We start from the raw sequence: 15,001 nt of genomic DNA on the forward strand, positions 1-15,001 counted from the left end.
AAAAATATATAAAATTAATAAAAACAGCTTTAATAATATTTAAACTAATAGGAGTAATAAAAGTAACTAATTTTTATTTTTATTTTTATTTAAAGGGTAATATAATCTTAGAATAAAACTAATAGCGTTTTTGAGGCACTTATTTCAACTACACAGCTACACTATCAATAATTTGTATTGTATGGTGACATGATCTTTGACCAAAATTGTATCATTTTGAACATCTAAAAAAAATTATAACAAAACGTCATCGTTTTTTAGATCCGTATAAAAATAACTTTTTATTTTTACTTTTACGTTTTTCTTCGATTTTGGACCAAAATTGAATTATTTGTCATTGATCCTAATTTTATATAGCTGGTCTATAAGCTATTAGTTGGATATAGGCGCATGTAAGAGAAGTAGATAAACGACGTTCCAATTCGCTTGGATTTGGGTCTGCTGCCGTCCAACAGTACTTGACCTGTCTAGCCCATTCCAGAAAACCAGATTGCATATTCAAGTTTTCCTTTTGAAGATTTAGATATTGCAGATTTGATGGTTAAAACTATCACTTGTGAATTTACAGTGCACACAGATATATCTGTGTAGATGTGGATTTTAGATTCATATTATTTTAATTCATATTCGAATATATCCGGATATGAATATGGATTACAAAACAAAAATATATATGTTTTCTTCTGATGGAAATCAAACTTTGATCATTCAATTTTGAATAAATTGGAATTAATGCTAATTTAAATATTTAATATATGATTTGATATTTTTAATGTGGCTCATCTCACCCTATGAAAATCAACAGCCATTTTATAAATTACTAAACAAACTTACTTTCAAATTACAAAATACAAAGAAAAAGAGAAAGAGAGAGAGAAAGAAGAAAGCCAACGACTTTCATCTTAGTGCTTCAATCCTCCAAGATGGACTGAATCGTATTACAAATGTGTTTTTTTATTATCTAATGTTTATTATTTTAGTTTTTGTATTCAACATCCTAGCTCCGGTCTTTATCAACAGAACCAGAACTGGTTGGTGGCTGATGAAATAATTGATTCCGATTAATATAGATAATCTTTAAAAGAGCGTGTCTTATCCAAGGATCTTTAAGGCTCGTAGAGAAAAAAAAATACTCCCGGACTATAATAAAAAGGGAAAGCTACTTATTTAGTCATCAAGCTATCTGCATGTTTATGTTCTAGTCATCTAACTGAATTTTTTAAAAAAAATCATTTAGTATTACATTTTAATTTTATTTTATTTACTTATAGTAAAAAATTAACAGAATTATTGATGTGACATTTTTTAAATTTTTCAGTGAGGATTTAGTGGTATCTTATGGTGATATGTTAAACCAAAATGAAACTAAGATATAACGTTGAATATACTTTTAAAAAGATAATTGAATGATTAAAATAAAATTGTGTAATTGAATGATTAAAATAAAACTGTATAAATAGTTAAGTTACTAAAAACTTAATTTACCCTGATAGATGACAGCGTGCTAACACGAGGGAAAGACCGAAAGAGAAACCGAGAAAGCCAGAAAACAAAGAGAGAGAGAAAAAAAAACTAAAAAAACAAAACTGAACATAGAATGAAGGAAGAAATACTAAAGGGGGTTTCCATTTCATTGTAAAAGATCAAAACATCAAGTTCCATTGTTCTAAGCAAAGAAAATAGAAAACCCAGAAAGAAAGAAGAAAAAAGAAATATGGGAAGAGGGAGAGTGGAGCTGAAGAAGATAGAAAACAAGATTAACAGACAAGTTACCTTCTCTAAGAGAAGAAATGGGTGTTGGATCATAAACTTGATCCATTATGGGAGCCTAAACCCAAACCCAAACTAAATTGATGTCATTACTTACATCATTTAATTAAAGATGTCATTGCTTACATCATTTAATTAATGATGTCATTGCTTACATCAATTTAGTTAGGTGAGAGTTAGATATTTGTTGAATTTGTAATGGTTTAAATTAGTTTATTTGTGTGGTGTAGGATTGTTCTTGAGTAGTATAAATACCCCTTCCCATTTTAGTTTTAAGCATCAAGAAAAATTAAGAGCTTCTAAGTGAGTGAAGAAGCAAAGTCTTATAAGAGTGAGTTGTAGTTCTTGTTTTTGAGTGAGAGTACTCTTGTAATATTTGTTTGAGTTTCAATAAAAGTTGTTTGTGTGAGTGTTTTATTTCCAACAAAGTGGCATCAGAGCGAGTTGGAAAGATCGAAGGTCTCGACGAGAGGAATACGACGCCGCCAGAATTTTCTCAATCTGAGTTCTGACGCACCGCCACGCACCGCCGGAAGACTGCTGCCAGAAAATCGAGTTGACTCACCGAGTTGAGCCGATTCAGCCGAGTTGGAGCCCTTGACCGAGTTGTCCAAGTCCCTCCAAAGTTTTTTTTTCATCGTTCCGGATTCATCCGTGCAATCGGATTTTACAAAATCTCATTATATTGAGAGATATGGCAAATGGTATGGCACCATTCCAAGTTCCGACACTCAACAACAACAACTACGACAATTGGAGTATCAAAATGAAGGCACTTCTTGGATCACAAGATGTGTGGGATATCATAGAGAAAGGCTATAATGAGCCTGCGGATGATGATGTTTTTGCTACTCTTACCAGATCAAAAGACAACTTTGAAGGATTCAAGAAAGAGAGACAAGAAGGCTCTCTACCTCATCTATCAAGCATTAGATGATGATGGTTTTGAAAAGATTTCAAGTGCAAGCTCTAGCAAGGAAGCGTGGGAGAAGCTGCAAACCTCTTACAAAGGATCCGAGCAAGTAAAGAAGGTTCGTCTCCAAACATTAAGAGGTGAATTCGAATCCTTAAACATGAAAGCATCTGAGTCTATTTCAGATTATTTCTCAAGAGTAGTAGCTGTTTCTAATCAATTAAAAGAAATGGTGAAAAGTTAGACGATGTGAGAATAATAGAGAAGATACTCCGTTCGTTGGATCCCAAATTTGAGCACATCGTCGTGACGATTGAAGAAACTAAAGACTTGGAAGAAATGAAGATCGAACAGCTCCAAGGATCATTGCAAGCATACGAAGAGAAGCATAAAAAGAAGCATGAGTTTACTGAGCAACTCCTCAAGCTGCAACTCAAGGATATGCATGAGAGCCAACGCAATGATAGAAACCAACGTGGCCAAGGCAGAGGTAGAGGCCATGGACGAGGTGGAAGTCGAGGTCGCGGACGAGGCTGGAATTACAACAATAACAATTCCAACAACAACTATGAGAAAGGAGAAAGCTCAAACGAGGCCGTGGAAGAATTAATCCAAACTCAAAGTATGACAAATCTCAAATTCGATGTTATAATTGTCAAAAATTTGGGCATTATGCTTCAGAATGTAGAGCTCCCAACAACAAAATTGAGGAGAAGACCAATTACGTGGAGGAAAAGACAGATGGCAAAGAAACTCTTCTTCTAGCACGAAAGGAAACTGATGGTGGCCAAGCAAATTCCTGGTATCTTGACAGTGGTGCAAGCAATCACATGTGTGGAAGGAAAGACATGTTTGTGGAGCTAGACAAGTCAGTAAGTGGAAATGTTTCGTTTGGAGATGATTCCACAATAGCAGTGAAAGGGAGAGGTAACATTCTTATCCGTTTGAAAGATGGGAGACATCAATTTATTTCAAATGTCTACTATGTGCCCAATATGAAAAGTAACATTTTAAGTTTAGGGCAACTGGTAGAGAAAGGTTATGATATTCATATGAATAATTATAATCTTTCTATAAAAGATGATAAGAATAACTTCATTGCTAAAGTGCCGATGTCAAAGAATAGAATGTTCTTGATCAACATTCAAAATGATGTTGCAAAGTGCCTGAAAGCTTGCTACAAAGATTCATCATGGCTTTGGCATCTTCGATTCGGGCATCTCAATTTTGGAGGTCTAGAGCTACTATCTAAGAAGGAGATGGTGAAGGGACTACCTTGCATCAACCATCCTGACCAGCTTTGTGAAGGGTGTCTAGTCGGGAAACAATTCAGGAAAAGCTTTCCAAAGGAGTCAGAGACAAGAGCTAAGAAGCCACTTGAGCTCATCCATACCGATGTGTGTGGACCGATCAAGCCAAGCTCTCTCGGTAACAATAACTATTTTCTTCTCTTCATTGATGATTTTTCAAGAAAAACCTGGGTATATTTCTTGAAACAGAAGTCAGAAGTTTTTGAAGTCTTCAAGAAGTTCAAAGCAGCAGTGGAGAGAGAAAGCGGTAGAAAGATCAAAGCCATGAGATCCGATCGAGGTGGAGAATTTACTTCCAGGGAGTTTCAAGAGTTCTGTGAAGCAAATGGAATTCGTCGACCAATGACAGTTCCTAGATCCCCCCAGCAAAATGGTGTGGCAGAAAGAAAGAATAGAACAATCCTCGACATGGCACGAAGCATGCTCAAAAGCAAGAAACTACCCAAAGAATTTTGGGCGGAAGCAGTATCGTGTGCAGTCTACTTGTCAAATCGATCTCCAACAAGAAGTGTATGGGGAAAGACACCGCAAGAGGCATGGAGTGGAAGAAAGCCTGGCATTTCCCACTTGAGAACCTTTGGAAGTATAGCCCATGTTCACGTACCAGACGAGAGAAGAACGAAGCTTGATGATAAAAGCGAGAGTTTTATCTTCATCGGCTATGATGCTAATTCGAAGGGCTACAAGTTGTACAATCCAGACAATAAGAAGTTTGTGATTAGTCGAGATGTGGTCTTCAACGAAGAAGGAGAATGGGATTTTAACTCTCATACAGATGACTTCAATTTCTTTCCTCAGTTTGAAGAAGATGAGCAGACAATGAGGGAGCAACTAGATGAATCTCAACAAGAGCTTGCAACTCCACCCACTTCACCAAACATCAACCACTCAAGGAGACTCATCACCTTCATCATCGTCAAGTGGGAGTCAAAGTGAAAGAGTTGTGCAACGCACAAGAAGCCTTAGAGATCTCTATGAGGTAACTGAACGACAAGATAATCTTACATTATTTTGTTTGTTTGCCGATTGTGAACCAGTGAGCTTTCAAGAAGCGGTACAAGAAAAGAAATGGAGAGATGCGATGGACGAAGAAATCAAGGCCATCGAGAAGAATGACACATGGGAACTTACCTCACTTCCCAAGGGACATAAGGCGATAGGTGTCAAATGGGTGTACAAAACAAAGCAAAATGCCAAAGGAGAGATTGAAAGGCACAAGGCGAGGCTAGTTGCTAAAGGCTATAGTCAAAAGGCTGGAATTGACTATGATGAGATATTTGCTCCTGTTGCTCGATTGGAGACTATCAGACTAATCATTTCTTTGGCAGCTCAAAACAAGTGGAAGATACAACAGATGGATGTAAAGTCCGCCTTCCTAAATGGAGTTCTTGAAGAGGAACTTTACATTCAGCAACCATCAGGCTATGAAGTCAAAGGGCATGAAGATAAGGTGTTGAAGTTGAACAAGGCTCTTTACGGGCTAAAACAAGCACCAAGGGCATGGAATAGCCGAATCGACAAGTACTTCCAAGAGAATGGCTTCAACAAATGTCCCTACGAGCATGCTCTATATATCAAGATCAAAGATGAAGATATTTTGATCGTGTGCCTCTACGTGGACGATTTGATCTTCACTGGAAGCAACCCAAGCATGTTTAATGAATTCAAGGATGTGATGATGAAAGAATTCGAGATGACAGACATGGGGCTCATGGCGTACTACCTTGGCATTGAAGTTAAGCAACAAAATGATGGAATTTTCATTTCACAGGAAAGCTATGCAAAGGAGATACTGAAGAAGTTCAAGATGGAGAACTGTAAGCCAATAAGCACACCGGCAGAATACGGGATCAAGATGACCAAACATGAAGAAGGCGAAAGTGTAGATCCAACATTCTTCAAAAGTTTGGTAGGAAGTCTACGCTATCTAACTTGCACGAGACCCGATATTCTTCACGCAGTGGATTGGTTAGTCGCTACATGGAATCCCCAACAACCACCCATTTTAAAGCTGCAAAGAGAATTCTTCGCTATCTGAAAGGTACAATTGACTTTGGCTTGTTCTATTCAGTTTCTAATGATTACAAGCTTGTTGGATATAGCGACAGTGATTGGGGTGGAGACATAGATAATCGAAGGAGCACTACTGGATTCGTATTTTTCATGGGATATTGCATTCACATGGATGTCAAAGAAACAACCGATTGTCACATTGTCCACTTGTGAAGCGGAATATGTTGCTGCTACCTCATGTGTTTGTCATGCAATTTGGCTTAGAAATCTATTGAAGGAGATTGGTTTGATACAAGAAGAGCCTACCAAGGTTTGTGTCGACAACAAGTCAGCCATTGCCTTAGCGAAGAATCCAGTATTCCATGATCGAAGCAAGCACATTGATATTCGCTACCACTATAAGGGAGTGTGTTGCAAGAAAAGATGTGGAAGTTGAATATGTGAAGTCACAAGATCAAGTTGCTGATATTTTTACCAAGCCACTGACCAGCGAAGACTTCTTAAGATTAAGGAACCTACTAGGGGTCACGAGATCAAGTTTAAGGGAGGGTGTTGGATCATAAACTTGATCCATTATGGGAGCCTAAACCCAAACCCAAACTAAATTGATGTCATTACTTACATCATTTAATTAAAGATGTCATTGCTTACATCATTTAATTAATGATGTCATTGCTTACATCAATTTAGTTAGGTGAGAGTTAGATATTTGTTGAATTTGTAATGGTTTAAATTAGTTTATTTGTGTGGTGTAGGATTGTTCTTGAGTAGTATAAATACCCCTTCCCATTTTAGTTTTAAGCATCAAGAAAAATTAAGAGCTTCTAAGTGAGTGAAGAAGCAAAGTCTTATAAGAGTGAGTTGTAGTTCTTGTTTTTGAGTGAGAGTACTCTTGTAATATTTGTTTGAGTTTCAATAAAAGTTGTTTGTGTGAGTGTTTTATTTCCAACAATGGGTTGCTTAAGAAAGCTTATGAGCTTTCTGTGCTTTGTGATGCTGAGATCGCCCTTATCATCTTCTCTAGTCGTGGCAAGCTCTTTGAGTTTAGCAGCTCTGGGTATATACAATTACGTTAAACACACACACACATATATATACTCAATTTTCTACATGTTCATTTCTGGTTAATTTCGTTAGTCTACATCACATGAATTTAACTGTTTCCTTACATGTTTCTCTGTGGATTTGTTATTTTCTCATGGTTTTCCTTGGCTTGATTCATGTGTAGGAGACCTTTCAAGCTTCTTTTCCTGTGATAAATTGTTATGTTTCATCTCATTTACAAAGAAAAAACCTTGTTTTCTCTCTAAACTGGTTCTTTGGTCTTCTTAATGTTTTCACTTGTCAGTTTTGAAATATAGTATGAAAGGTTTTAAAAAAAACAACAAAACCAGAAATGGATTTTTTCTTATGACCTCAGTGCTCCATTTTCACTTGTCTCTTCACATGTAATGCTTGGATTATGAGGTAAAATCAAGCACTCCCCTTGTCCTTGAAAATTAAACACTTTCTGGGTTTGATTATTGGTTTCTTTAGATTGTGTTGCACTTTGTCAAGCTATGAATGTGCAAAGCTTTTTCTTTTGACTTGCTGCACCTTAATCCAATGTCTTTTACAAAGTTTAAAAGAAGAGTTTTTAGCTGAATATAACATAGCTTTGTTTCTGGGACTGTCATAAGCTATATTTTGAACTAAAATTAAATATTTATGCTGTCTGCAGTAAAGTTTGAACCTAGCCAGTTGGATAAAGTTAAATAATTATTGAACATCATACACTTCAAAGTTTAAATCATCGAAATTCTTGTTCCTCGTAAACATTTGAGGCCTGCATTCAAAAAATTTGATTTTACTTTCTCAAGTCCTTGCATGCACAACTTCATCATGATTATGCTTAAAAATGCAAAAAAAAAATTGTATTCTTCACAAATTACTGTTGTTTTCACCATTTACTTTGTTCTTTGGCAGTATAAGCAAGACCCTTGAACGATACCAGCGTTGGTGCTTTGTTCCTCAAGACAATAGGCTTGCATGTGAAACCCAGGTTACTATTAAACTTTTCTTAGTCTATAACAATAACAACGCACAGATATCCAGCATACTCAGTTACTCCAACTCAAATTCTCTAAAATGAATAATATTTCCTTTTATAATATTCCCTTAGTGAAGCTAAAAAGGCTCTTTATTTACTCCTCGTAAAACAATGATCTTGAGCCGCTAAACTTGTGGAAGCTTTATGTTCCTTACTAATTGTAAAAATCTGGGTAATTAACCATTGAGTTTTTTTTATTAACTTAGTTAGAATCAACTGTTAATTTCTTTTACAACATTTTACCCTACATGCTTATCGTTTTTTGGGGATCATTATTAGCGGCCTTACCTTTCGTTCTTAACTTGTCTTTGCTTATCAACACAGAGTTGGTACCAAGAAGTAATCAAGTTGAAGGCAAAATATGAGGCACTGCAACGTACTCAGAGGTTCGGTTTTTCATTACGGAGTTCAAATATGTGTATCAGCAAAGCCATGTCTATACTAATTTACAAGTAAATAGGCAAAGGTTGGTTTACTATAGGGACAAATTTTCATCTACTAATTAATGGATAATTGATGCGTTCACGTTTCTGCTGCCCCCACGTTCCACATTTACATTTGGACACATGGTGGACGCGTGAAGGTAGCATGAGTGATGGTGGTTATTGATGGGAGAACTACTATATATATATCATTTACCATTAAAGTTACTGAGCACAAATACACAAATTCTTCTATATTATCTAGTGAAACTTTTTAATGTTTATAAGATTTTTTTAAAGAATTTTCGATCTTAAATAAAGTAGAATTATACGTGGACGATAGCAATATAATATTTAATTTTTTATATTCGATTCAAGTAATGATTAAAGGTATTTATGTTCAATCTCTTTTGTTGTTTTAGTGTTATAAATCATTATTTATATTTACATTTGGTATTTGAACAATTAATTTTGACTAAATGACATTTTTAAACCTGAAGTGTTAACTTCATAAAAAAATCACATTTTCTTACTATTGTACAATAATTAAAATGAACCATTTAATTATAAAGGAACTAATTTGTCCAAATGTGAGGTGATTTGATCCAACTAAATAATTATCATCATAGTAAGGTTAATTTGTTATATGTATCAGGCATTTGCTTGGAGAAGATCTTGGACCATTGAATATGAAAGAACTGCAAAACCTTGAGAAGCAACTTGAAGGAGCTCTTGCAATGGCTAGACAAAGAAAGGTGCTCGCATGTCATCTTTAACATAGAATAATTTATTCAACAATGCATTTTACTGTTCTAACAAAACTCTTTTTCTTTACCATTCTGAACTGCAAACGCAGATTTTGAACGAACAAATGGAAGAGCTGCGCAAAAAGGTACTTAAGTGAGTAGTATGCACAATTCCAATACGTAAATTTCACCAAATATAAAAATTCCCATGGCGATGAATGTGTGTATCGCCTTTGGTCTTACTTACCTCATCATGGTTTTGATCTTTTTTGGCAGGAGATTCAGCTTGGAGACATCGACAGACAGTTGAAAAACGAGGTTAATCTTGATTAGCAAGCTATATCTGCAGTTTCACGCTGCTCAGTATAACCTAATACATTAATCTGAGTTTCAGCTAGAGGAAGAAGGAGAAAACCAGGAAACAATGGAGGGTTTATGGAGTTTTGGTGCACCAACTGAACTTTCCTATGCATACTTCTCAGTCACACCCCATGGACTGTGACCTTGAACCTGTTTTGCAAATAGGGTGATAGTTATTATATACATCTACCACCTCTTTTTCATATATGAATTTATATGTTCTCATGAATTTGTTGTCTGCATACAGTGATAAAACTAAAAAGGTGTTCAGAGTTGTCATCCTCTCTGAAAATTTTAAATTCTCACATATCTTGCATTTTTTCTTTATATTTTTTTATTGATAATTTATTTTTTTGTTTCAATTGCAACAGGCATCACTATGTTGAGGGTGAAGGATCTTCAGCCCCCAAGGACATGGCCGGTGAGGCCAACTTCATCCACGGATGGATCATCTGAATCATAAGTAATTTATAAAAGTTATATTGTGATTTCATCTGGGATTTGTAATGCTTTCTATATATATATATATCTACCTTGTAACTGTTATATTTCAGGAACTACAATGCCCCTTCGGTTCTTCAAGATTATTTTATAGGCTAACTACAGTCCTATAAATAGGTTATTTTGGTGCACTACTCCTAAACATGGTACCCTACGCATATAAATCTCTTGTGAATTTTTTTTTTTTACTTGGTTTCCTTAAAACCTTGTTTGTTCTCCTTACTTGTTCCTTTTCTTTAGCACAGCAATTATTTTATTTGTTATATGTTTTGACTAAACTATAATTGGAGATTAATTTAAATTTTATTATAATTTTAGTGGCTGAAGATTATTTAGTAATTATATAAGTTTATTGATAAAATAAATATTTATTTTAGACAAAAATTCTTATTGAATCCTTTTTTTGTTCTAATTAGATTAGTTTTTCACAAAATTCATTTAAATTCGGAAAAAAATCATTCATAAATTTAATGTTCTACTATTATGTTTTCGTTAGAAAACCGTCAATGAGAGACTACTTTTAAAATATGTTGTTTGTCATCTTAATAGAATGTTTTTCTCCATTTAAATTTTTGAACAAACACCTTAAGTTTCTCAAATATGAGAAAATTTCAAAAATAATGATTTTTGTGTCTATTTTTTATGTATCTTAAAAATATTTTGAAATCAACAAAATGATAAGAGGATAATGTGATAAGTTTATCTATGCCTATGGTGTTATTAAAGACGTTGAAGAATGATGAATAAAATTGATGGAAAAACTCTTAACTTTAATGAAGTAAAATAAAATATAAGACTTCCTGCTTTCATATCTGCATCAAATTATCATCCCATCTGATTATTAATGAGTTAACAATTTAATAATATAAATAAAATTAAAATTAAAACTTTTAGTGTTACATTTAAATCAATTTAAAAGTTAAAGATTAAATTGATATTAAAATTAAAATTTAATGGTATTTAATGTAATTTACGTTTATTATGAACTCGTTGGAGTTAAATGAAATCTCCTTCCTTTCCCGAGCAAAATCACGGTCCATTGAGTCCTTTTGTGAAGTTCATTATAATTTCAGGGCATGTTTAATTTTATGAAATTCTGACAACACTAAACAGGTTGAAAACACATGACATAAATGGCAGATATTAATTTGTGGGGGGAAAAAAAGATTTGTAAACAAAATTTTCTAAAATAAACGGTGCTATGCAACATTACCCACCAAGCAACAAACAGAATCCTAAATCCTCTTTCAGAGTTTCTCGAGTTCGGCTTCAGCCTCCGCCAACTGTTCCTTTAACCGTAATAGACTTTGCTGTAGCTCTTCTACTGTGCCCTTGAGTGATGCTTCATATGGTGTAATAAAATGGCGAGAAAATTTCTTCGGAGCTTCAACCCCAGTAACCTGTCACAATCATGTACAAGGCTAGTTAAGAGCTATCCAAAAGACAATGCTCACCGATCGAGTATGCTCGAGCTCACCTCATTCGGCAGCAGTGGTAGTTTAGTGATGTGAAAGTCATCGTACAACATGGAAAACTGGTCGAGGTACTTCTGTTGCATCCGCATTCGGGCTTTTAATAGCTTTGACTAGACGTGTTGATATTCATTTTTGTTCGGGTCTATAAAAATATTTTATTATATATATATTTATTTTTTATTATTATTATTATTAATATTTTTTTAATTTTGCAGGCCCCACACTCAACAACTATAATTTAGTGAGATTCAGAAAATAAATCAACATATTTGAGTCCTATTAAAACACTAAAACCAACGTATTTGAATCCTGGCATTTGAGTCCAAGTAGGACTCTAAATCTGAGCTAAAAATAGGTTTCTTTACACTATAAGTAGATTCAAGCATCAAGAGGAAATGACACAGAGAAAAAACTAAAATCAGAGGAAGGGACAACGATTTGAAAAAATTGAGAGAAGAAAAAGACAAAATAAGCGTGGAATATACAAAGCCAGTATCTAAAAGCACAATGAGTGACAGAGCATTTTCATTGCAAATCCAATTTCTCAACACGCAAAACATAGGAGATGTAATAACTTTTGACTTATTCTTTTTATTTCATTTTTTATTTATTTACTTTATATATATTTTTCATTTTTTCCAAATTTTAATATTTTTTATTTCTTTTTACATTGTTTTATATATATATTTATTTTTTTTCATTTTTTATTAATATTATTATATTAATATTTTTTATTATTCTTTTCTCATATTTATTTTCATTTTTACAATCCAACACTTTTGACTTTTTAGGAATACTTTCAATCGATCAAATATAATTAATTCGAATTGAATTTTTAAATTTCAATTTAAATTTTGATTTTTGCGATTAAGACAACCGATGAATTAATTGGTACCGAAAAGGCGCTTCAAATGTGCTAATCCTTCATTGACTGTAATCGACTCCCAAACCCGACACGTTTATGGTACAACACAGATCAGGTAAGATGGTGTCCGACCTACCTAAATTCGTTTTAAATGGTCGGTGACGACTCCAATTCATTTAATCCAAGTCGAAGCCCAATCGGGGGCCAACCGAAAGGCGGTTCCGACATCTTGAATGTAAAAAATGGTAAGATTTTCGTTTAAGGGACGGAAAGAATAGTGAGGAAGTATAAGCATTACCTTCATCATCGAAAAGTACTTGGTTAATGATGATATTATGTGTAACTATCTCAAACTTGGTGAGTTCCTGCACCAATCGCTCTGTTTCGTACAGGAAGATGAACTCCGGGATGCAAACGCAGATGACGGTCGTCAAGTCCTGCCCCAAATGAAAGTGAATTATACAGAAAACATGAGCAGGACATTGCGATCGAGATCGAATCGATGGCTAAACTTACTATATTGTAAGGGAGAAGGACTAATAGAATGGTATGCCTTACAGGGTCTTTGAACTGCTTATTAACTTGTTCAATCACATTCTTCATGCCTTCAAGCCTCCCCACAATTGCATCCTCCCCAAATTCCTCTTCAACCCCCAAAATACGGGTCATCTGCGATGACGAGTTTTCGACTTCATGAGCAACTTAGGAGATAATAGCAATCGATAACACAATGAACCGACGCAGGAGCTACAAACGGGACCGGAGATAAACTTCAATACTTGAGTCTAAAGAAATTTTATCATGCATAGGCCCATGGTTGAAGACCAGATGAGAAATATCTGATGACTGGACATACTAAACTTAATAGTAATACCTGACTCAATAAACCACCGAATTTGTTTTTCAGCGCCATCATTTTTTCAAGTCCCTTCTCTAAGGTAGGCGGAAACTGTAAAAGCCGAAGTGTATGTCTGGTCGGGGCAGTGTCGAACACGATGCACGAATAATCCACTGTCTGCACCAATCTGCAGCAAGGGAAAACATTCAGGACAACAATTGATCAAAAGGGTGTCTGGAAAACATAAGTATAAGGTGACAGAGCAAGCAAGCATGAATACGAGCATGAATAGTTGAAACCGATCTCTTACTTGAGCATCTCCCCTAAGCTCATCGCCTCATCGATTCCTGGAATTGCATTAGCCAAGTCAGAAAACAAGCTATCCATTCCTTCTCCAAAATCATCATTTTCCACGGTAGGATCCACCTCCTATTGACAAATAAAAATCATATTGACATAACTTTTCTTCCAAGAAAGAAGACAGAAACGAAAAGAAAAGGATACCATGTCATATAAATTCTTGAAGCCATAGACCAAAGTGGGAATCTTTGTGAATCACTGTTGAAAAGCATCGCTGAGATTATGAGCAGGATCGGTGGATATAATCAAGACTGAGGGTCGGACCCGATCCATGAGCATGGAAATAATGGAGCTACAAGTGGTCTTACCCACACCTCCTTTGCCACCAACGAAAACCCACTTGAGCGAGTCTTGTTCCAATACGTTATGAACTGTTGACTCGGGTATATCTTCACTGTCTCCCATCTTTGTTTAATCAAGCCTTTCTTTCTTCTTCGTTTGTTTAATCAGAGGAGTTATTTGTTCGACAATTCATCACCAGTTCTTCCCAAGCGACGTATGAATGATTGAAGGACAAGCGTACACTTTGTTGTGCAATTTCCAATTACAAATAATACCACTTGTATTCGTTGTTTTGATTAAAAAAATTGCAAATGAACAATTAAAATCTTTATTTGCATTTATGTAACGAAATTCATTCATTTTATACTAGTGTATAAAAATATTATTCCTTTTTTTTTTGGTAGGGTGTCATTTTTTCAGCTATTAAACTTGGGGAATAATCACCACCTCGAATGGCAATTAACAAGGCACTTTGTTAAACAATTTTCTGCACCAGACGTTAAACTTCATTGAATGATTAGCGTCGTTAATGTCAATGCCAAGGTCTCGGTGCCGCTGAGATAAACTGCTGACAATCAATCTGTTCTGTGATAAGAATACTAAACGTTATTATCTTAAAAATGGACCAATCGATCAACTAGCCCGTCTAGCTCAGTCGGTAGAGCGCAAGGCTCTTAACCTTGTGGTCGTGGGTTCGAGCCCCACGGTGGGCGGTTTTCTTTTTCACTTCAGATAGTTACATCGATTGGGGTCCACCATTTGCCGCCTATGAAACTACCAAATGAAAGTTCTTCAATGCCTGATGAGAGCAATCCCGTCGCTTGTTATGTTGACAAAATTATAATTATAACAATAATTATAGATAGTCTTTTCATGGTATCTTAGATTATTATTTTGTTAGAAGATGTATCATCATATTTACTATTTTTGTAGTTCTATTAGTATATTGTGATATGTTAGTAAATTATTTCTTGTTTTAATATTCATTAATTTACTGAATGACTAAGGGTATTCGTATTATATTATTTTGTGTGATTAGATTTCTGATATTTGCTTA

At 34.9% G+C, this 15,001-nt stretch overlaps 1 non-coding gene and 2 pseudogenes across 1 annotated transcript; 2 read left to right on the top strand and 1 right to left on the bottom strand.

The window, feature by feature from the left end:
• Positions 1 to 1,714: 1,714 nt before the first annotated feature.
• LOC120120129 lies at positions 1,715 to 10,079 on the top strand (annotated as a pseudogene).
• A 1,292-nt stretch (positions 10,080 to 11,371) lies between these two features.
• Positions 11,372 to 14,173, bottom strand: LOC120119772 (annotated as a pseudogene).
• A 411-nt stretch (positions 14,174 to 14,584) lies between these two features.
• TRNAK-CUU lies at positions 14,585 to 14,657 on the top strand. Its single transcript has one exon. It is a non-coding gene; the product is annotated as a tRNA-Lys (tRNA).
• Positions 14,658 to 15,001: the final 344 nt, after the last annotated feature.

This window comes from Hibiscus syriacus, unplaced genomic scaffold, assembly GCF_006381635.1.
Source record: "Hibiscus syriacus cultivar Baekdansim isolate YM2019G1 unplaced genomic scaffold, ASM638163v2 tig00110332_pilon, whole genome shotgun sequence".
Lineage (NCBI taxonomy): Eukaryota > Viridiplantae > Streptophyta > Magnoliopsida > Malvales > Malvaceae > Hibiscus > Hibiscus syriacus.